Source organism: Tursiops truncatus, chromosome 3, assembly GCF_011762595.2.
Source record: "Tursiops truncatus isolate mTurTru1 chromosome 3, mTurTru1.mat.Y, whole genome shotgun sequence".
NCBI classification, from domain to species: Eukaryota; Metazoa; Chordata; class Mammalia; order Artiodactyla; family Delphinidae; genus Tursiops; species Tursiops truncatus.
Genome location: NC_047036.1, coordinates 100730235 through 100753112, shown reverse-complemented (window position 1 = coordinate 100753112; position 22878 = coordinate 100730235). Strand labels below are relative to the sequence as shown.

The following is a 22878-nucleotide window of genomic DNA, read 5'->3' as shown; positions in this document are numbered from 1 at the left end:
CTTTACCACGTAAGACAACATACTCATAAGTTCTGAAGATTAGGAAGTAAATACTTCTCCATCATTCTGCTTACTACAGGCTCAAGGGAGATGATGGCCCATCTCTGCTCCACACAGCATTAGCTGGGTCAGATGGACTGGGTCTGGAGGGTCCACTTCATGACAGCTCACTCATGTGGCCGGCAGGTTGGTGCTGAGTGTCAACTGGGAGCTCAGCTCCTCTCCATGTGGGCTTCCCTATGGAGCGGCATTGGCTTCCTCACAACATGGTGGCTGGCTTTATAAGGACTATGATTCCAAAGGACAAGAAATGGAAGCTGCTTTCTCTTAAGACACAGTATCATTTCCATCATATTCAATTAGTCAACATAGAGTGCCCATCTAGATTCAAGGGGAAGGGGCATAGACCCCCAACTCTCAATGGCAGGAATATAAAAAAATGTGATCACCTTTTAGTCTCCATATTCCTCACTGGGAAAACAGGGCTAATCTTTACTTACAGTATTGTTGTGAGAGTAAGAAATGAGCCATGTAATTTGGGTAATAACATTCCTACTACATGTATAACAATAAATGGAAGGGAAAACTCTCAATGTCTGTTGAATATTTGGATATGTATGAATAGATAAATGTTGTGGTTAATATTTGTGGGTGTGAAAAAAATGTAAAAAGATTACTTTGCAAAACTGGTGAAGGTTACAGTCCTTCTCCACAGAAAAATGTATGCATGCACTTATGTACACTCTTTGGACGACCATTTCAAGGGATTTCCAGACGAGCTAAAGAGCCTTAGCACTAAGACACAGAATAACAGTAGATGAAAACACTGCGGGGCAGCTGTGCATGTGCTGTGGGGCATAATTTGGGTTTATTTCCTTTTTAGATCTGGGGCCAGAGAGAGTTTTCATATCTGCTTCCAAGATAGCCTGCTTTGCTTTTTTTTTGTTAAATCAGAGATATGGGGAAAAGATGTTCCACTAGAAGTATTAAATGTGCTTCGTCTGTTGTTTAATTTTCTCTCATATAAAGGAAATGCTATTAGATAGCAATCATCTTTAAGAAAGGAAGGGGCTGAATATTTCTATTTTTCTTAAAGCTCTAATCTTTCATTGTACTTTTTAATTTCATTTCCATTCTGGCTTAGTGTAAATATGGATAATTGAACTTTTATGCAATTAATCATTAATTTGTTTCAATAGCATTTTAAAATTTTAAATAAAAGCTTTATTTTTCCCTAATGATCAAAGTCATAGATACTCCTGAGAATTTAAACAATACAGAGATAAAATAAAAGGGGAAAAGTCTTTAAAATGTGGAAGGATAACCACTACTAATGGTCTGGAAGATGTCCTTCCAGACTTATTACCATGTTTATATACACATAAAACAAAAATAGGACCAGGATTGTGGATACTATGCAGCTGTTTTCTTTTTTCCCTAAATATATTAGGCACAGCTTTCTATGCTAGTGCTTGTTGATCTAGCTCTTTTTTCTTTCTTTTTCTTTTTTTACTGAGGTATAGTTGATGTATAATATTTCATAAGTTTCAGGTGTACAACATAGATATTCATAATTTTTAAAGGTTACACTCCATTTATAGTTATAATAAGGCATTGCCTATATTCTCTGTGCTGTACAATATATACTTGAGGCTTATTTATGTTATTTTTAGTAGTTTGTGCCTCTTAATCCCTTATTCCTGTCTTGCCTCTCCCTCCTTCTTTCTCCCCACTGGTAACCACTAGTTTGTTCTCTATATCTGTAAATGTGTTTCTTTTTTGTTATATTCAGTAGCTTGTTTTATTTTTTAGATTCCACATATAAGTGATATCATGTAGTACTTGTATCTGTCTGACTTATCTCATTAAGCATAATACCCTCCAAGTCTACCCATATTGTTGCAAATGACAAAATTTCATTCTTTTTTTATGGCTGAGTAGTATTCTATTGGCTATATATACTGCATCTTCTTTATCCATTCATCTGCTAAGGGACGCTTAGGTTGCTTCCATATCTTGGCTGTTGTAAACAATGCTGCCATAAACGTTGGGGTGCATGTATCTTTTCAAATTAATGTCTTCATTTTCTTCAGATATATATACAGGAGTGGAATTATTGGATAATGTTGTAGTTCAATTTTTAGTATTTTGAGGAACCTCCATTCCACAGTGGCTGAATCAATTTATATGCCCACCAACAGTGTACAAGGGTTCCCTTTTGTCCACATTCTCGCCAACATTTTTATTTGTGATACCTCATTGTGGTTTTTTTTTTGCGGTACGTGGGCCTATACTGTTGTGGCCTCTCCCGTTGCGGAGCACAGGCTCCAGATGCGCAGGCTCAGCGGCCATGGCTGACGGGCCTAGCCGCTCCGCAGCATGTGGGATCTTCCCGGACCGGGGCACGCCTGCATCGGCAGGCGGACTCTCAACCACTGCGCCACGAGGGAAGCCCTCATTGTGGTTTTGATTTGCATTTCTCTGATGATTTACAATGTTGAGCATCTTTACTTGTGCCTGTTGGTCATCTGCATGTCTTCTTTGGAAAAATGTCGATTCAGGTCTTCTGCCCATCCTTTAATTGGGTTGTTTGTTTCTTTGATGTTGGGTTGTATGAGCTGTTTATATATTTTGGATATTAACCCCTTGTTGGTCATATCATTTGTAAATATTTTTCCCATTCAGTTCTACCTCATTCTTTTTGGTGGTTGCATACTTTTCTGTTATGCGAATGTATCAGAATATATTTTACCAAAAAATAAAACCCTTAATTAAAAGACTTGGGCAGGAGGGGACCTATAATATATCACTGAATACATGGGTAAAGGAGATTATTTTATGTCTCTTCTTCCCCCCCACCTCTCTAATTTATCCTCATACTAGTTTCACTGGAAGACTCCAGTAGGATACGTTCCTTGATGATTGCCCCTTGTCATGCATTTGTTTTTACGCTGCCACAGTCTGCAGGTGCTTTCTGCTGCGGAAAGAGCTCTGAGACTCCAGAGACCTGGGATCGAATCTAAATCCACAGCTCAATGTATAACTCTGGGCAATTTCCTTACTTCTCTGGACTTCACTTTCCAGAAGTGAACGCAAAAAGAGGTAAGTGCAAAAGAGGTAAGTGGATTACATGGTCTCTGAGGCTCCTGGCCATCTCTAGTTGAGTTTCTTGAGTCTACCATGTGCTAAGCACTGCACGAGGGACTTTCCAGGTTGTCTTTATACTAATTCCAAAAGGTAGATAATAGAATCCCCATTTTTCACACAGAGTTGAGGGAGATAGAATGTAAGAACCCAGAAGGCAAAAGGGAGCCTGGCATTATTGGAATAGGACTGAGCAAGGAAAAGAATTGGAGATCGCAAGCTCTTAGAAGCAGCTTTACCTAAACTGAAACCCTGGAGCTCACAAGTACTTGACAGTTTATAGTCCAGTTTCACAAATATTCTCTCAGTTCTGCTTCCGCAAATTCTGTGGGTAGGTAAAAATGATATTTTTATTCTCATTTTAAAAGTGATAAAACAGAGAAGTTAAGTGGCTTGTGCAAGGTCATATAGAGAGGAAGTGGTCTTAGAATTAATTTCTGGTGAGCAAATCACAAAGCCAGGCTTTCTGACCTAATTATGGTGATCATTTTCAAAATTCATATTGCAATACGTAAATTGACTATGCTAATTCCCCAGTTACTATAGAGAAAAGGACGCTGAAACTTAAAACTGAGACGCATACATTGGTAAGAAAATATTTTTAGAAATCAATATACAAAATTTACCTAGACTACTCCATTTTATATTCTTAAAATTCAGTTAAGAAAATAACTGAAAATAATAAAATAATTCAATTTTATTTTATAACCATTGTTTTAATTACTGCCTCTTTTCATTTTTAAATAATATTACATTTAGGATATTGGCAATAAGTATTGTTTAAAATGAGTAATGGACTCTGCTCAGCAGGTGAAGAGTTTCAAGGGAATAAGAAGAAAGAAATATTTACCAATATGGTGAATACCTAGTTTTAGTTCAGTTTGTGAACAGATGACAGGCCCGTAAGTCCATGAAGGGACCATATTGCTTCATGTGTTTTTTTTTTGTTTGTTTGTTTTTTGCGGTACGCGGGCCTCTCACTGCTGTGGCCTCTCCTGTTGCGGAGCACAGGCTCCGGACGCGCAGGGCCAGCGGCCATGGCTCACAGGCCTAGCCGCTCTGTGGCATGTGGGATCCTCCCGGACCGGGGCACGAACCCTTGTCCTCTGCATCGGCAGGTGGACTCTCAACCACTGCGCCACCAGGGAAGCCCCATGTGTTTTTAAGGTAAGTACAAATCACATTATTTAAACAAACTCCCTAATCAAGTAGAACTTAATGTTTCTATTGCAGGAGCTTTAATAGCTGCTTTTCATCCTAATTTCATTTACATTGTTGCATTTTAAAAGAAAGCTTCCCATATATAAAGCACACAGGAATTTCCCATCTAAGAGGACTGTGAAATGGGAATGTGCTTACTTGTTGCCCCGAAGTCTCCCTTCTGGGCATTATAGCTCAAGTCCTGCTTAGAAAACAGGCAAGAGACCTCTGAAGTCTCTTAGGACACATTCCATCTCTATGTATAAACACTGTGCCTACTTGGGATTGGTTTTATGATCTCACTTTTTAAACCTCTACTTTTATCCCAACCAGTTCTGGTTTCAATTATGTAGCTGGCTTGGCTCTCTTAATGAGCTTCCACCACGACTCCCTCTTAGGAACAGCCTTGCTCTCCTTTTCTTCCTTCCCCTTTCCCAATCACCAGTCATTTTAGAGACTCTTTCCTTGCCATGGGCTTCCCACTATTTTCTCTAATCTTAGTAAGTACTTTTCTCATTACCAAGTAGGTTTTTTCCTACCTCTATGCTCTTCCATCAGAATTTTTTTTTGTCTCCTCAAAGGGAGAATTTGTTGTTTGCCCAAGTAATTCTTTTTTCTTTTTTAATTTCAGCTTTATTGAGATAGCTGATCATATGGTAGCTATTCTTAATTTTTTGAGGAAACTCCATACTGTTTTCCACAGTGGCTGCACCAATTTACATTCCCACCAACAGTTCCCTTTTCTCCACACCCTCCCCAGCACTCGTTATATCTTGTTTTTTTTTGATTCTAACAGGTGTGAGGTGATATTTCATTGTGGTTATGAGTTGCATTTCCTTGATGATTAGTGATGTTGAGCACCGTTTCATGTACTTGTTGGCCATTTGTATGTCTTCTTTTGAAAAATGTCTATTCAAGCCCTCTGCCCATTTTTAATTTTTTATTGAGTGGCATGAGTTCTTTATAATTTTTGGATATTAACCCCTTATCAGATGGATGGTTTGCAAATATTTACTCTGATTCCATAGGTGCCTTTTCATTCTGTTTCTTTTGTTGTTCAGAAGTTTTCTGTTTGAATTAGTCCGAGTTGTTGATTTTGTTGCTTGTGTACTAAGACCAATGTCAAGGAGCTTTCGCCACATGTTTTCTTGTAGGAGTTTATAGTTTTAGGTCTAATGTTTAAGTACTTAATCTACTTTGAGTTAATTTCTGTGAGTGGTGTAAGACTGGGTTCCAGTTTCATTCTCTTACATGTGGTTATACAGTTTTCCTAACACCATTTATTGAAGAAACTATCCTTTCCGCATTGACTCTTATTGGTTCCCTTATCAGATATTAGTTAACCATGTATGCATGGGTTTATTCCTGGGCTCTTGATTCTCTTCCATTGGTCTATGTTTCTATGCCAGTACCATACTGTTTTCTTTTTTTTTTTTTTAACATCTTTATTGGAGTATAATTGCTTTACAATGGTGTGTTAGTTTCTGCTTTATAACAAAGTGAATCAGCTATACATATACATATATCCCCATATCTCCTCCCTCTTGCATCTCCCTCCCACCCTCCCTATCCCACCCCTCTAGGTGGTCACAAAGCACTGAGCTGATCTCCCTGTGCTATGCAGCTGCTTCCACTAGCTACCTATTTCACATTTGGTAGTATATATATGTCCATGTCACTCTCTCACTTCGTCCCAGCTTACACTTCCCACTGCCCATGTCCTCAAGTCCATTCTCTACATCTGTGTCCTTATTCCTGTCCTGTCCCTAGGTTCTTCAGAAGCACTTTTTCTTTTTTTTAGATTCCATATATATGTGTTAGCATACAGTATTTGTTTTTCTTCTTCTGACTTACTTCACTCTGTATGACAGACTCTAGGTCTCACTACAAATAACTGAATTTCATTTCTTTTTATGGCTGAGTAATATTCCATTTATATATGTGCCACATCTTCTTTATCCATTCATCTGTTGATGGACACTTAGGTTGCTTCCATGTCCTGGCTATTGTAAATAGAGCTGCAATGAACATTTTGGTACATGACTCTTTTTGAATTATGGTTTTCTTAGGATATATGCCCAGTAGTGGGATTGCTGGGTCATATGGTAGTTCTATTTTTAGTTTTATAAGGAAGCTCCATACTGTTCTCCATAGTGGCTGCATCAATTTACATTCCCACCAACAGTGCAAGAGGGTTCCCTTTACTCCACACCCTCTCCAGCATTTATAGTGTGTAGATTTTTTGATGATGGCCATGCTGACCGGTGTGAGGTGATACCTCATTGTAGTTTGGAGTTGCATTTCTCTAATGATTAGTGATGGTGAGGATTCTTTCATGTGTTTGTTGGCAATCTGTATATCTTCTTTGGAGAAATGTCTATTTAGGTCTTCTGCCCAGTTTTGGATTGGGTTGTTTCTTTTTTTTGATATTGAGCTGCATGAGCTGCTTATAAATATGGGAGATTAAACCTTTGTCAGTTGCTTCATTTGCAAATATTTTCTCCCATTCTGAGGGTTGTCTTTTCATCTTGTTTATGGTTTCCTTTGCTGTGCAAAAGCTTTTAAGTTTCATTAGGTCCCACTTGTTTATTTTTGTTTTTATTTCCATTTCTCTAAGAGGTGGGTCAAAAAGGATCTTGCTGTGATTTATGTCAGAGTGCTTTGCCTATGTTTTCCTCTAAGAGTTTGATAGTGTCTCATCTTACATTTAGGTCTTTAATCATTTTGAGTTTATTTTTGTGTATAGTGTTGGGGACTGTTCTAATTTCATTCTTTTACATGTAGCTGTCCAGTTTTCCCAGCACCACTTATTGAAGAGGCTGTTTATTCTCCATTGTATATTCTTGCCTCCTTTATCAAAAATAAGGTGACCATATATGCATGGTTTATCCTTGGGCTTTCTATCCTGTTCCATTGATCTATATGTCTGTTTTTGTGCCAGTACCATACTGTCTTGATTACTGTAGCTTTGTAGTAGAGTCTGAAGTCTGGGAGCCTGATTCCTCCAGCTCCATTTTTCTTTCTCAAGATTGCTTTGGCTATTCAGGGTCTTTTGTGTTTACATACAAATTGTGAAATTTTTAGTTCTAGTTCTGTGAAAAATGCAATTGGTAGTTTGATGGGGATTGCACTGAATCTGTAGATTGCCTTGGGTAGGATAGTCATTTTCACAATGTTGATTCTTCCAATCCAAGAGCACGGTATATCTCTCCATCTGTTTGTATCATCTTTAATTTCTTTCATCAGTGTTTTATAGTTTTCTGCATACAGGTCTTCTGTCTCCTCAGGTAGGTTTATGCCTAGGTATTTTATTCTTTTTGTTGCGATGGTAAATGGGATTAGTTCCTTAATTTCTCTTTCACACTTTTTATCATTAGTGTACAGGACTGCAAGAGATTTCTGTGCATTAATTTTGTATCCTGCTAATTTAACGAATTCATTGATTAGCTCTAGTAGTTTGCTGGTAGCATCTTTAGGTTCCTCTATGCATAGTATCATGTATCTGCAAACAGTGACAGTTTTACTTCTTCTTTTCTGATTTGCATTCCTTTTATTTCTTTTTCTTCTCTGATTGCTATGCCTAAAACTTCCAAAACTATGTTGAATAATAGTGGTGAGAATGGGCAACCTTGTCTTGTTCCTGATATTAGAGGAAATGGTTCAGTTTTTCACCATTGAGAATGATGTTGGCTGTGGGTTTGTCATGTATGGGCTTTATTATGTTGAGGTATGTTCCTTCTATGCCTACTTTCTGGAGGTTTTTTATCAGAAGTGGGTGTTGAATTTTGTCAAAAGCTTTTTCTGCATCTATTGAGATGATCATATGGTTTTTCTCCTTCAATTTGTTAATATAGTGTATCACGTTGATTGAATTGCATATATTGAAAAATCCTTGCATTCCTGGAATAAACCCCACTTGATCATGGTGTATGATCCTTTTAATGTGCTGTTGAATTCTGTCTGCTAGTATTTTGTTGAGGATTTTTGCATTTATGTTCAACAGAGATATTGTCCTGTAGTTTTCTTTTTTGTGACATATTTGTGTGGTTTTTGTATCAGGGTGATGGTGGCCTTGTAGAATGAGTTTGGGAGTATTCCTCCCTCTGCTATATTTTGGAAGAGTTTGAGAAGGATAGGTGTTAGCTCTTCTCTAAATGTTTGATAGAATTCACCTGTGAAATGATCTGTTGGTGGATTTTTGTTTGTTAGAAGATATTTAATCACAGTTTCCATTTCAGTGCTTGTGATTGGTCTGTTTATATTTTCTTTTTTTTCCTGGTTCAGTTTCGGAAGGTTTGCTTTTCTAAGAATTTGTCAATTTCTTCCAGGTTGTCCATTTTATTGGCATATAGTTCCTCATAGTAATCTCTCATAATCCTTTGTATTTCTTCAATGTCAGTTGTTAGTTCTCTTTTTTAATTAAAATTCTGTTGATTTTGAGTCTTTTCCCTTTTTTTCTTGATGAGGCTGGCTAATGGTTTATCAATATTGTTTATCTTCTCAAAGAAGCATCTTTTAGTTTTCTTGATCTTTGCTATTGTTCCCTTCATTTCTTTTTCATCTATTTCTGATCTGATCCTTATGATTTCTTTCATTCTGCTAACTTTGGGTTTTTTTTTTTTGTTGTTGTTGTTGTTCTTATTTCTCTAATTGCTTTCAGTGTAAGGTTAGGTTGTTTATTTGAGATGTTTCCTGTTTCTTGAGATAGGATTGTATTGCTATTAACTTCACTCTTGGAACTACTTTTGCAGCATCCCATAGGTTTTGGGTTGTCGTGTTTTCATTGTCATTTGTTTCTAGGTATTTTTTGATTTCCTCTTTGATTTCTTCAGTGATCTCTTGGTTATTTAGTAGTGTATTGTTTAGCCTCCATGTGTTTGTATTTTTTACTAATTTTTTCCTGTAATTGATATCTAGTCTCATAGCATTGTGGTCCAAAATGATACTTGATATGATTTCAATTTTCTTAAATTTACCAAGGCTTGATTTGTGACCCACAATATGATATATCCTTGAGAATGTTCCACGTGCACTTGAGAAGAAAGTGTATTCTGTAGTTTTTGGATGGAAAGTCCTATAAATATCAATTAAGTCCATCTTGTTTAATGTATTATTTAAGGTTTGTGTTTCCTTATTTATTTTCATTTTGGATGATGTGTCCATTGGTGTAAGTGGGGTGTTAAAGTCCCTTACTATGATTGTGTTAATGTTGATTTCCCCTTTTTTGGCTGTTAGCATTTGCCTTATGTATTGAGGTGCTCCTATGTTGGGTGCATAAATATTTACAATTGTTATATCTTCTCCTTGGATTGATCCCTTGATCATTATGTAGTGTCCTTCTTTGTCTCTTGTAATAGTCTTTATTTTAAAGTCTATTTTGTCTGATATGAGCATTGCTACTCCAGCTTTCTTTAGATTTTCATTTGCATGGAATATTTTTTTCCATCTCTTCACTTTCAGTCTGTATGTGTCCCTAGGTCTGAAGTGAGTCTCTTGTAGACAGCATATATACGGGTCTTGTTTTTGTATCCATTCAGCCAGTCTGTGTCTTTTGGTTGGAGCATTTAATCCATTTACGTTTAAGGTAATTATCGATATGTGTGTTCATATTACCATTTTCTTAATTGTTTTGGGTCTGTTATTGTTGGTGCCTAGAAAAGTTCCCTTAGCATTTGTTGTAAAGCTAGTTTGGTGGTGCTGGATTCCCTTAGCTTTTGCTTGTCTGTAAAGGTTGTAATTTCTGTCTCCAATCTGAATGAGATCCTTGCTGAGTAGAGTAATCTTGTTTGTAGGTTCTTCCCCTTCATCACTTTAATTATGTCCTGCCAGTCCCTTCTGGCTTGCAGAGTTTCTGCTTAAATATCAGCTGTTAACCTTATGGGGATTCACTTGTATGTTATTTGTTGCTTTTCCCTTGCTGCTTTTAATAATTTTTCTTTGTATTTAATTTTTGATAGCTTGATGAATATGTGTCTTAGTGTGTTTCTCCTTGGATTTATCCTGGATGGGACTCTCTGTGCTTCCTGGAGTTGATTGACTATTTCCTTCCCCATGTTAGGGAAGTTTTCAACTATAATCTCCTCAAATATTTTCTGGGTCCCTTTTTTTTCTCTTCTTCTTCTGGGACCCCTATAATTTGAATGTTGGTGCTTTTAATGTTGTCCCAGACGTCCTGAGACTGTCCTTAATTCTTTTCATTCTTTTTTCTTTATTCTGCTCTGCAGTAGTTATTTCCACTATATTATCTTCCAGGTCACTTATCTGTTCTTCTGCCTCAGTTACTCTGCTATTCAGTCCATGTAGAGAATTTTTAATTCCATTTATTGTGTTGTTCATCATTGTTTGTTTGCTCTTTAGTTCTTCTAGGTCCTTGTTAAAAGTTTCTTGTATTTTCTCCATTCTATTTAGAAGATTTTGGATCATCTTTACTATCATTACTCTGAATTCTTTTTCAGGTAGACTGCCTATTTCCTCTTCATTTGCTTGGTCTGGTGGGTTTTTATCTTGCTCCTTCATCTGCTGAGTATTTCTCTGTCTTCTCATTTTGCTTAACTTACTGTGTTTGGGGCCTCCTTTCACAGGCTGCAGGTTTGCAGTTCCCATTATTCCCACCATTATTTTTGGTGTTTGCCCCCACTGTCTAAGGTTTGTTAAGTGGGTTGTGTAGGCTTCTTGGTGGAGGGGACTGGTGCCTGTGTTCTGATGGATGAGGCTGGATCTTGTCTTTCTGGTGGGCAGGACCACATCTGGTGGTGTGTTTGGGGTGTCTGTGAGCCTATTATGATTTTAGGCAGCCCCTCTGCTAATGGGTGGGGTTGTGTCCCTGTCTTGCTAGTTGTTTGGCATAGGGTGTCCAGCACTGTAGCTTGCTGGTCATTGAGTGGAGCTGGGTTTTAGCGTTGAGATGGAGGTCTCTGGGAGAGCTTTTGCCATTTGGTATTATTTGTAACCAGGAGGTCTCTGGTGGACCAATGTCCTGAACTTGGCTCTCCCACCTCAGAGGCTCAGGGTTTACCCCTAGCCAGAGCACCAAGGTCCTGTCAGCCACACAGCTCAGGATAAAAGGGAGAAAACAAGAAAGAAATAAAGAAAAAAAGAGAAAATAAAAATAAATTATTAAAAATAAAAAAATTAAAAAGTAATAAAAGGAAGAAAGAAGAGAGCAACCAAACCAAAAAACAAATTCACTAAGATAACAAGACCTGAAACCTACACAGAAAAATAAAACAAAACAACAACAACAAAAAACAGACAGACAGAACCCATAGGACAAATGGTAAAAGCAGTGCTATACAGACAAAATCACACAAAGAAGCATACACATACACAGTCAAAAGAAGAGAAAAAGGAAAAAAATATATTTATATATAAAAAAATAAAGGAAGAGCACAAACAAATTAATAAACAAAACTACCAGTGATAATAAACCCTAAATACTCAACTATGATAAACATAAAACCAGAAACAAATTAGATGCAGAAAGCAAACCCCAAGACCACAGTTGCTCCCAAAGTCCACCACCTCAATTTTGGGATGACCTGTTGTCTATTCAGGTATTCCAGAGATTCAGGGAACATCAAGTTGATTGTGGAGAATTAATCTGCTGCTCCTGAGGCTGCTGGGAGAGATTTCCCTTTCTCTGTTAGCACAGCTCCCGGGGCTCAGCTTTGGATTTGGCCCCGCCTCTGCGTGTACGTTGCCTGGAGGTATCTGTTCTTCGTTCAGAGAGGACGGGGTTAAAGTAGCAGCTGATTAGGGGGCTCTGGCTCACTCAGGCCATGGGGAGGGAGGGGTACAGAATGTGGGGCGAGCCTGTGGTGGCAGAGGCCAGCATGACTTTGCAACAGCCTGAGACATGCCATGTGTTCTCCCTGGGAAGTTGTCCCTGGATCATGGGACCCTGACAGTGGCAGGCTGCACAGGCTCTCAGGAAGGGAGGTGTGCATGGTGACCTGTGCTTGCACACAGGCTTCTTGGTGGCTGTAGCAGCAGCCTTAGCATTTCATGCCCACCTCTGGTGTCTGTGCTGATAGCCACGGCTCGCGCTGGTCTCTGGAGCTCATTTAGGCAGTGCTCTGGACCCCCTCTCCTCGCGCACCCTGAAACAATGGTCTCTTGCCTCTTAGGCAGTTCTAGACTTTTTCCCAGACTCCCTCCTGGCTCGCTGTGGCACGTTAGCCTCCTTCAGGCTGTGTTCATGCAGACAACCCCAGTCCTCTCCCTGGGATCTGACCTCCAAGCCAGAGCCTCAGCTCCCAGCCCCCACCCGCCCTGGTGGGTGAGCAGACAAGCTTCTCAGGCTGCTGAGTGCTGGTAATCACCGTCCCTCTGTGTGTGGATCTCTCCACTTTGCCCTCTGCACCCCGGTTGTTGTGCTCTCCTCCATGTTTCCGAAGCTTCTCCCCCGGCCACCCCCTGTTTCCGCCAGTGAAGGGGCTTCCTAGTGTGTGGAAACTTTTCCTCCTTCACAGCTCCCTCCCAGAGGTACAGGTCCTGTCCCTATTCTTTTGTCTCTGTCTTTTCTTTATTCTTTTGCCCTACCCAGGTACGTGGGGAGTTTCTTGGTTTGGGGAAATCTGAGGTCTTCTGCCAGCATTCAGTATGTGTTCTGTAGGAGTTGTTCCACATGTAGATGTATTTCTGATGTATTTGTGTGGAGGAAGGTGATCTCCACATCTTACTCCTCCTCCATCTTGAAGGTCTCCTACCATACTGTTTTGACAACTATTACTTTGTGATATAAGGAAGTGTGATGCTTCTAGCTTCATTCTTTCTCAAGATTGTTTTAGATATTAGGGGTCTTTTGTGGTTCCATACAATTTGAGAATTGAAAAATGCCATTGGAATTTTGATAGGGATTGCATTCAATCTATAGATGGCTTTGGGTAGTATGGACATTTTAACAATATTAACTCTTCTGACCCATGAACATGAATAGCTTTCCACTTATTTATGTCTTCTTTAATTTCTTTTATCAGTGTCTCATAGTCTTCAGTGTATAGATCTTTCACTGCTTTGGTTAAATTTACCCATATTTCATTGTTTTTGATGGTATTGTAAATAGTGTTGTTTTCTCTATTTTTCAGATAGTTCATTGTTACTGTGTAGAAACTCAACTGATTTTTGCATGCTGATTTTGTATGCTGAAATTTTACTGAATTTATTAGTTCTAACAATTTTTTTGGTGACATCTTTAGGATTTTCTATGTACAAGATCATATCATCAGTAAAGAGAAACAATTTTACTTCTTTTCTGATTTGGAGGCCTATGATTTCTTTTTGGTGCGTAACTGATCTGGCTAGGACTTCCAATACTATGTTGAATAAGAGTGGTGAAAGTGGGCCTCCATGTTTTGTTCCTGATCTTAGAGGAAAGTCTTACAATCTTTCACAGTAAGTATGATATAAGCTGTGGGTTTGCCGTATATAGCTTTTATTATGTTGAAGTATGTTACTTCTTTTTTCTTGGCTGTACCGTGTGGCTTGCAGGATCTTAGTTCTCCAACCAGGGATCAAACCCAGGCCCCTGGCAGTGAGAGTGCAGAGTCCTAACCACTGAACCTCCAGGGAATTCCCAAGTATGTTTCTTCTATACTCAATTTGTTGAGAGCTTTTATCACAAAAAGATGTTGATTTTGTCAAATGCTTTTTCTGCATCTATTGAGATGATCAGATAAGTTTTGTCTTTCATTCTATTAATAGGTGTATCACATTTATTGATTTATGTATGTTGAGCCATCCTTGCATCCCAGGGATAAATCCTACTTGACCATGGTGTATGGTCCTTTTAATATGCTGTTGAATGTGGTATGTTAGTATTTTATAGAGAATTTTTGCATCTATATTTATCAGGGATATTGGCCTGTAGTTTTCTTTTCTTGTAGTGTCCTTTGCTGGCTTTGGTATCAGGGTAATGCTGGCCTTGTAAAATGAGTTTGGGAATGTTGTCTCCTCTTCTATTTTTGGGGAGAGTTTGAGAAGAATTGGCATTCATTCTTCTTTAAGTGTTTGGTAGAATTCACCAGTGAAGCCATCTGGTCCTGCACTTTTCTTTTTTGGGAGGTTTTTGATTACTGATTCAATCTCCTTACTTGTTATTGGTCTGTTTAGATGTTCTATTTCTTCATGATTCAGATTTGGTAGATTGGGTGTATGTTTCTAATAATTTTTCCATTTTTTCCCTAGGTTGTCCAATTTGTTGATGTATACTTCATTGCAGTCTCTTATGATCTTTTGTACTTCTATGGTATCGGCTGCAATGTTTCATTTTCCATTTATAATTTTATTTTGAGTTCTTGTTCTTTTTTTCTTGGTAAGTCTAGCTGAAGGTTTGTCAGTTTTATTATCTTTTTCAAAAAATCAACTCCTGGCTTTGCTGATATTTTCTATCTTTTCTGGTCTCTATTTCATTTATTTCGGATCTGATCTTTATCTCCTCCCTTCTGCAAACTTTGGGCTGTGTTTGTTCTTGTTTTACTAGTTCCTTGATGTATAAAGGCTGTTTATTTGAGATCTTTCTTTTTTTCTTAACAGAGCCTATAAACTCTCCTCATAGAACTTCTTTTGCTTCAGCCCATATGTTTTCATTTTTGTTTGTATCAAGATATTTTTTGATTTCCCATTTAATTTTATCTTTGACTTGTCTGTTGCTCAGGAGTGTGTTGTTAAATTTCCTCATATTTGAAAACTTTCCAGTTTTTCTCCTCTTATTGATTGTGGTCAAAAGAGATGCTTGGTATGATTTCAATCTTTTAAAATTTGCTAAGACTTATTTTGTGATCTAATGTATGATCTATTTTTGGAGAAAGTTCCATGTATGCTTTAGAAGAATGTGCATTCAGCTGCTGTTGGGTGGAATGTTCTATGTATCTCTATTAGATCTGTTTGGTCAATTTGGTCTAAAGTATCCTTTAGGTCCAATGTTTCCTTATTGATTTTCTGTCTGGATGATCTATCCATTACTGAAAGTAGAGTATTGAACTTCCTTACAATTACTGTATTGCTGTCTATTAATTCCTTCAGATCTGTTAATATTTACTTAATATATTTAAGTGTTCTGATGCTGGGTGCATATATATTTACAATTGTTATATCCTCCTGATAAATTGACCCTCTTATCATTATATAATGACCTTCTTTGCCTTGTGTTACAGTTTTTGACTTAAATTCTATTTTGTCTGATATAGTTATAGCTACATCTGCTTTCTTTTGTTTTCCATGTGTGGGGAATATCTCTCCCCATACCTTCACTTTGACATAATGTTTGTCCTTCTTTTTTTCTTGGCTTGTGGGATGTTAGTTCCCTGACCAAGGAAAGAACCTGCGCCCTTGGCAGTGAAAGCATGAAGTACTAATCACTGGACTGCCAGGGAATTCCCCCAATGTGTGTCCTTGAAGCTGAAGTGAATCTCTTGTAGGCAGCATATAGCTGGGTTTTTTTTTTTTCACTCTGCCACTGTATGTCTTTTGATTGGAAAATTTAATCCATTTACATTTAAAATAATTATTGGTAGGTATGGACTTATTATGGCCATCTTGTCAATTTCAGGCCTTTTACTAGTTCCTCTGTTCCTTTTTTTCACACCATCTTCCTTTGTGAATTTATAATTTTCTGTAGTGATATACTTTGTTTCTTTCTCTTTATCTTGTGTGTATCTAGTATAGGTTTTTGTTTTGTGGTTAACATGAGGCTTACTTGAAACATCTTATTGATACAAGTCTATTTTCAACTGATAACAACTTAACTATGATCACATACACAAACTCTACATTTTTACTAACAACCCCTCAACCATGTTATGTTTCTGATGCCACAATTTACATATTTTTATATTGTGCATCTGCTAACAAATTATTGTAGCTATAGTTATTTGTAAAATGTTTGTTATTTAACCTTTATACTTAAGTGGTTAACACATCACCATATTATAATATTAGAGTATTTTGAATCTGACTATATGCTTACCTTTACCAGTGTGTTGTATATTTTCATATGTTTTCATGTTATTACTTAGCATCCTTTCCTTTCAGCTTGAAGAACTCCTTTCTGCATTTCCTGTAAGGCAGGTCTAATGGTGATGAATTCCCTCAACTTTCATTTGTCCGGGAAAATCTTTATCTTGCTTTCGTTTCTGAAGGAAAACTTTACTAGGTAAAGTGTTCTTGGTTGGCAGTTTCTTTCACAAACAGCTATGGGAGACCTAGCTGTTGGTGTGCACTACCAGCTGCAGGGAATCACCATAGGTGCACAGCAGTGGAAGCCACTGTTGGAAGTTTGGCTGAGAGCATGCAGGTGCATAGATGGAGGGGCAAGCTGTAGGCGAGCCCAGTGGTTCAGGCTAGTCACTGGAGACAGGGATGAATCTGGGCTCAGAAGTAGCTGTGGGGGCCTTGGTTTTGGGTGTGCAGTCCTATGCTTAAGAAAGGTGGGGACTACATTCTAACTTCCTCTTACAGCTGTTCTTTAGAGCTAACTCTTATTATTGTTTCAGTGTTTGGTACAGAAGAGTTAGCTTTTCCAACCATTTGAGGGCCCACTTACCATACTCTACTCAACTTAGAATTCAGACAAAACAGAGAAGGCCTCTTTTAAAAAATTAATTATTTTTAATTTTTGGCTATGTTGGGTCTTCGTTGCTGTGCATGGGCTTTCTCTAGTTGTGGTGAACAGGGGCTCCTCTTCATTGTGATGCGTGGGCTTCTCATTGTGGTGGCTTCTCTTGTTGCAGAGCATGGGCTCTAGGCATGCAGGCTTCAGTAGTTGTGGCTCATGGGCTCTAGAGCGCAGGCTCAGTAGTTGTGGTGCATGGGCTTACTTGCTCCGCGGCATGTGGGATCTTCCCGGACAAGGTCTTGAACCCATGTCCCCTGCATTGGCAGGCGGATTCTTAACCCCTGTGCCACCAGGGAAGTCCCGAGAAGGGCTCTTTTAATGAAACTGATTTTTCTTCTTTCTGATGGGAAACCATCTCTGACTTCATCATCTCTTTTTTAAAACTTTCCTTAATGTGGCAAGGAGTAGCCAATACACAGAAAGATTCTCAGTTTTGGTCTTGAACCCATGTCCCCTGCATTGGCAGGCGGATTCTTAACCCCTGTGCCACCAGGGATGTCCCGAGAAGGGCTCTTTTAATGAAACTGATTTCTTCTTTCTGATGGGAAACCATCTCTGACTTCATCATCGCTTTTTTAAAACTTTCCTTAATGTGGCAAGGAGTAGCCAATACACAGAAAGATTCTCAGTTTTTCTAACTAACTAATTCTCTTAAAGGTATAGGCTCTAAGACTTTGTGGCTTATCTCCCAAAGTATGGCAGGCCACAGTTTAACCAAATATTTGTCCCAGCATAACAAGAGTCACCAACTTTCCACCCTGGATTATCTGAGTTTTTACTGCTTTATACCCAAGTGATAAGTTAATATCACATATATCTTTTGTTATAGCAGTACCACTTTTAGATAGTAACTCTATATTAGTTAAATATAGGTTTAACTGTTGAAACAAAGGTCACCAAATACCAGTGGCTTAAGAAAGAAGAAGTTTATTTCTTTCTCATGTTGCAGCCTGTGTAAGCTGATCATACCTAATATGGCATCTCTATGATGTTAAGGCCTAGGTCCCTTCTATCATGTTGACTTTAATATGTGACTTCTTTAACATATGACTTTCATGTTTTTGCCCAAGATGGCTTCTCTAGCTCTTGCTGGAATGTACATGTCCCAGCCATCAGGAAGAAGAAAAAGGGGACATGAAGAGCATGACCCATTTCTTTTTGAATATAACCAGGGAGCTGTAAGTGTGACTTTTACTCATAACCCATTGGCCAGAACTTGGTCACACTGTCACACCTAAATTTAAAGGAGCTTAGAAAGTATAGCTTTATTCTGGGTGGCTATGTGCCCAGTTAACATATTGGGGCTCCACCAATTAAGAAAGAAGGGTAGAATGGATGTTGGAAAGAGCTAGCAATTTTTGCCACATTACTTGAATCTAAATCATATTTCTTTAAAAATCTGAAGTCTGTAACCCTACAGTAATGAGTTATGTTGGCTCCTCAGTTTTCTTCATTGGGTCTGAAATATGTTATCCTCCAAAATACTCAGACTAGAGATTTAGCTAACCCTCTGGAACTCTCTGAATGTTGAAAATAATCCCTTAAAAAGAGAGCTTTTGTTACTCTCTACCAAGAATCACATAATTCAATATTTTGTTGAAATGGTAGATGGAAACTGCTGGTCTCCAAGGAAACCTTATTTCTTGATGTATGAGGAAATATAATAACAAGGAGGCCAGAAGTTAGCTGGGGAAATTGCAACAAAGTTTGCCTCAGCCAAAGTTTAAAATGGTCCTGTAAGACTTAAAAAAATTTTTTTTTTCAAATAACTTACTTTCTGGCAAGGATCTTGGTATCCTTGCCAGAAAGTAAGGGTTCTCCAGAGAAATAGAACCAATATTTTATATACGTATACACACACCTGTGTGTGTGTGTGTTTGTGTGTGTGTATATACATATTATATATATTTAATAAGGAATTGGCTCACATATTTATAAAGATGGAGAAGTCCTACAATCTGCCATCTGTGAGTTGGAGAACCGGGAGAGCCATGGTGTAATTCCATCCAAGTTTGAAGGCTCAAGAACCAGAAGCACTGATGTCCCAGCTCAAGCAGAGGCAGCAAATTCACTCTTCCTCTACTGGGGCCCTCAATGAATTAGATGATGCCTACCCACATTGGTAAGGGGGATCTTCTTTACTTAGTCTACTGATTCAAATGTTAATCTTTTCCAGAAACATCCTCCCAGACACACCCAGAAGAATGTTTTTTCAGCTATTTGGTCAGCCCTTAGTCCAGGCAAGTTGACACATAAAATTAATCAACACAATCTGCAAGTATTACAATCAGAAAGAAGCTTAAACATAAGAAAAACTCAGGACTAACTCTACAGTTAGAAATATTCTGTTTAACTCTCTCCCTTTCTGTACAGAGAATGGTTATTTGGAGAAGTGGTTGATTGTAGGGCAGGAGCAGGAAAAGCACAAGATCAGCTTGAAATATCTTGTGGTGCCAGAAAGTAAGGAGGTGCTCAGAAAGTGATGTGCAGTCATGTCAAAAGGACACAGGAACATTGTAAATCAACTATACTTCAATTTAAAAAAATTTTTAAAAATGCAAAAAAAAGAAGACACAGGAACCGACTGGAAGGAGTAACTTAATGGTCAAATCTGAAACAGTTGAGCAAAAAAATTTAAAGTAATTAATTATAACCCATAAGATAAAATAAATATTCATGAGTCCATATTGATATAAATAATCAAATAGGGACTTCCCTAGCCATCCAGCCGTTGAGACTCCGTGCTTCCACTGCAGGGGGTGCGGGTTCCATCCCTGGTCAGGGAACTAAGATCCTACATGCCGTGTGGTGTGGCCAAAAAGTTAAAAAAAAAAAATCAAATATAAGTTCTTCCTTATAGTACAATTCTAATGACTGAATGTAGAAGCACTGAAGGAAATAGAGAATCACCATTTGACAGACACCTCAGTAATAGCCATTTTAGGCAAGGATCATTAATGGATGCTAAAATTAGTGGGTGAAAGTTTGATGAGAAACAGGATATTTGCAGAGGCTCAGAAGTATCTCTCCATGGAATACTGATTAGTTACAGTGAGGAATTAATGCAGTGGGGGAACTTGGTAGACCTGACCTTAACAAAGAGATCAAAGTGAACATCATCAGGAATGAACCTTATTACATCAAGTTCCTCCTGATAAGGGGCTCTGAGAAGGTCACAACATAAATTCTGTGCTATTCTTGCCAAAAATTGCATAACCTGAATTTCATCATGAAGAAATATCAGACAAACCAAAATTAAGAAACATGCTACAAACTAGCCAATACTCTTCAAAAATGTCAAGGTTAAGAAAGATAAGAAAAGAGTACAGAACTGTCCATATTGGAGGAGAAAATGGGACATGACATCTAAATGCAATGTGAGCTACTGGATGGGACCCAGAAAAAAGTATTAGTGAGACAACTGGTGAAATTTGAATAAGTACCATAGATGAGTTAATTGTATAATATTAATGTTAATTTTCTGGTTTTTATAATTATACTATGGTTATGTAAGATATTAACATTTGGGGAATCTGGGTGAGGGTATACTGGAAGTCTTTTGCAACTTTTTCCCTAAGTCTAAAATTATTTCAAAATAAACATTTTTAAAAAGGAAGAAAATGGTAATAAGACTTAAGAGGTGATCATAGGCATTGCCTAGGTACTTCCTCCCATTAAAGGTGATTGAGTTGAACTTCGAAAGCATTCTGATATGTATACTTTTTAATCAAAACTTGTATGTCACAAACTTCTTATATATCCTTCTCTGGATTTTTATTTTTCTTGACTCTATATTATAGTTTAGTTTAGCAACCAGAACTCTATGCATTATTCCATATAAGGCAGTTCTGAGATGAGATACTCTTCTGTATCCAATATCCTTTCCTGACAAGGCCTGGGGTTTTATTTAACTTTTGGCTACAACACCATACTGGATCTACGCTCTTGGAGGTCTGCAAATATGACTTTAAGATCAAACCTCCAGATCACTACAGAATAGAGATTTAAAATTTTGTCAGAGAGGGCTTGGACTATTTTCCCCTCTCCTCCTCCTCCCCAATGGATTATCCTAATTTACATGATTTTTTACTTACTTTTTTTTTCATTACCGTAAGATCTGACTTCAAAACAGTTTGTGAATGAGAATTTTGATGTCTCCCTCAGCAGCTTTTGTTATGTCCTTTTTCCCATTCATATACAGTACAGTGGCCACCACATGCTATGCATTTTAAATATATTATCTCTAATCTTTTGAGGCTTTAGTATATCCCTTTTGGGGATGAGTAAAGTGAGGTTCAAAGATTACACAACACCTAGAAAAATATCACTTTAAACTTTGTTTACAAAATTTAGAGTTCGTGATTGCTCTAGAATGCCATGATCCCCAAATCGTCAGGTAATCCTGGGAAATCTCTAACAGATTCTATCTGGCTTTTACTCTTTGATGCATTTAATAGCATAAATATTCCTGGCAAATCACATAGGTGTTCTGCTACTTCTAGGATCAGATTTCTTTGAAAACTAAAAACAAAAACAAAAAAACCACCAAACAATAAAGTATACTCAGCCCCATAAACAAAAAAACATAATTGATTAATTTCTATTAGGTCTCTGGCCTGATTCTTAGGCCTTTTGGAATTATTTTGGCCTTGAGTACATGTTTGTCTTCATGTTTCTAAAATAGTTCTATGGAGCTACGTAAAAAAAGTTCTATGTAAAAAATATACAACCTCACTGGCATTCAATAGGTAGTACTATTTCAACGTCTACATAATGCCTGAAAATGGCAAAATTTTAACCTATTAGAAACCAAACTTCAAAACAGTTATTTTAAATTACAAATGCACAATTGTTGCTTGTCATAGACCTAATTTTAACAGAAGCTTTGGCATCTATTAAGTCACCCTGAAAATGTGAGTAAAGAATTAGGGACTTAAGTAAACTGCATTTGTAGGGGTAAAACATCTTCTATCAAGAAATAGGGCTCTCCGCAGGAACAGATGGTTTCACAGGCGAATTCTATCAAACATTTAGAGAAGAGCTAACCCCAAACCCTCTCAAACTCTTCCAAAATATAGCAGAGGGAGGAACACTCCCAAACTCATTGTATGAGACCACCATCACCCTGATACCACAACCAGACAAGGATGTCACAAAAAAAGAAAACTACAGGTCAATATCACTGATGAACATAGATGCAAAAATCCTCAACAAAGTATTAGCAGACAGAATTCAAAATTCAACAGCACATTAAAAGGATCATACACCATTATCAGGTGGGGTTTACCCCAGGAATGCAAGGATTCTTCAATATATGCAAATCAATCAATGTGATACACCATATTAACAAACTGAAGGAGAAAAACCATACGATCATCTCAGTAGATGCAGAAAAAGCTTTCAACAAAATTCAACACCCATTTATGATAAAAACCCTCCAGAAAGTAGGCATAGAGGGAACCTACCTCAACATAATAAAGGCCATATATGACAAACCCACAGCCAACGTTCTCAATGGTGAAAAACTGAAACCATTTACACTAAGATCAGGAACAAGACAAGGTTGCCCACTCTCACCACTATCATTCAACATAGTTTTGGAAATTTTAGCCACAGCAATCAGAGAAGGAAAAGAAATAAAAGGAATCCAAATTTGAAAAGAAAAAGTAAAACTGTCACTGTTTGCAGATGACATGATACTGCACATAGAGAATCCTAAAGATGCTACCAGAAAACTACTATAGCTAATCAATGAATTTGGTACAGTAGCAGGATACAAAATTAATGAAAAGAAATCTCTTGCATTCCTATACACTAATGATGAAAAATATGAAAGAGAAATTAAGGAAACACTCCCATTTACCGTTGCAACAACAACAACAAAATACCTAGGAATAAACCTACCTAAGGAGACAAAAGAC

At 37.8% G+C, this 22878-nt stretch overlaps 2 long non-coding RNA genes across 3 annotated transcripts in view; one reads left to right on the top strand and one right to left on the bottom strand.

Annotated features, from left to right (window-relative positions):
* LOC141278316 (uncharacterized) overlaps nt 1-22878 on the bottom strand; it is a 121438-nt gene that overhangs the window by 42948 nt on the left and 55612 nt on the right. The window lies entirely within an intron of this gene.
* LOC109550809 (uncharacterized) overlaps nt 1-22878 on the top strand; it is a 43866-nt gene that overhangs the window by 7615 nt on the left and 13373 nt on the right. For both annotated transcript variants that reach the window (XR_002177485.3, XR_002177484.3), the window contains exons 2-3: nt 2961-4311; nt 18898-19079. This is a non-coding gene — a long non-coding RNA (uncharacterized lncRNA). The remainder of the gene's footprint in view (nt 1-2960; nt 4312-18897; nt 19080-22878) is intronic.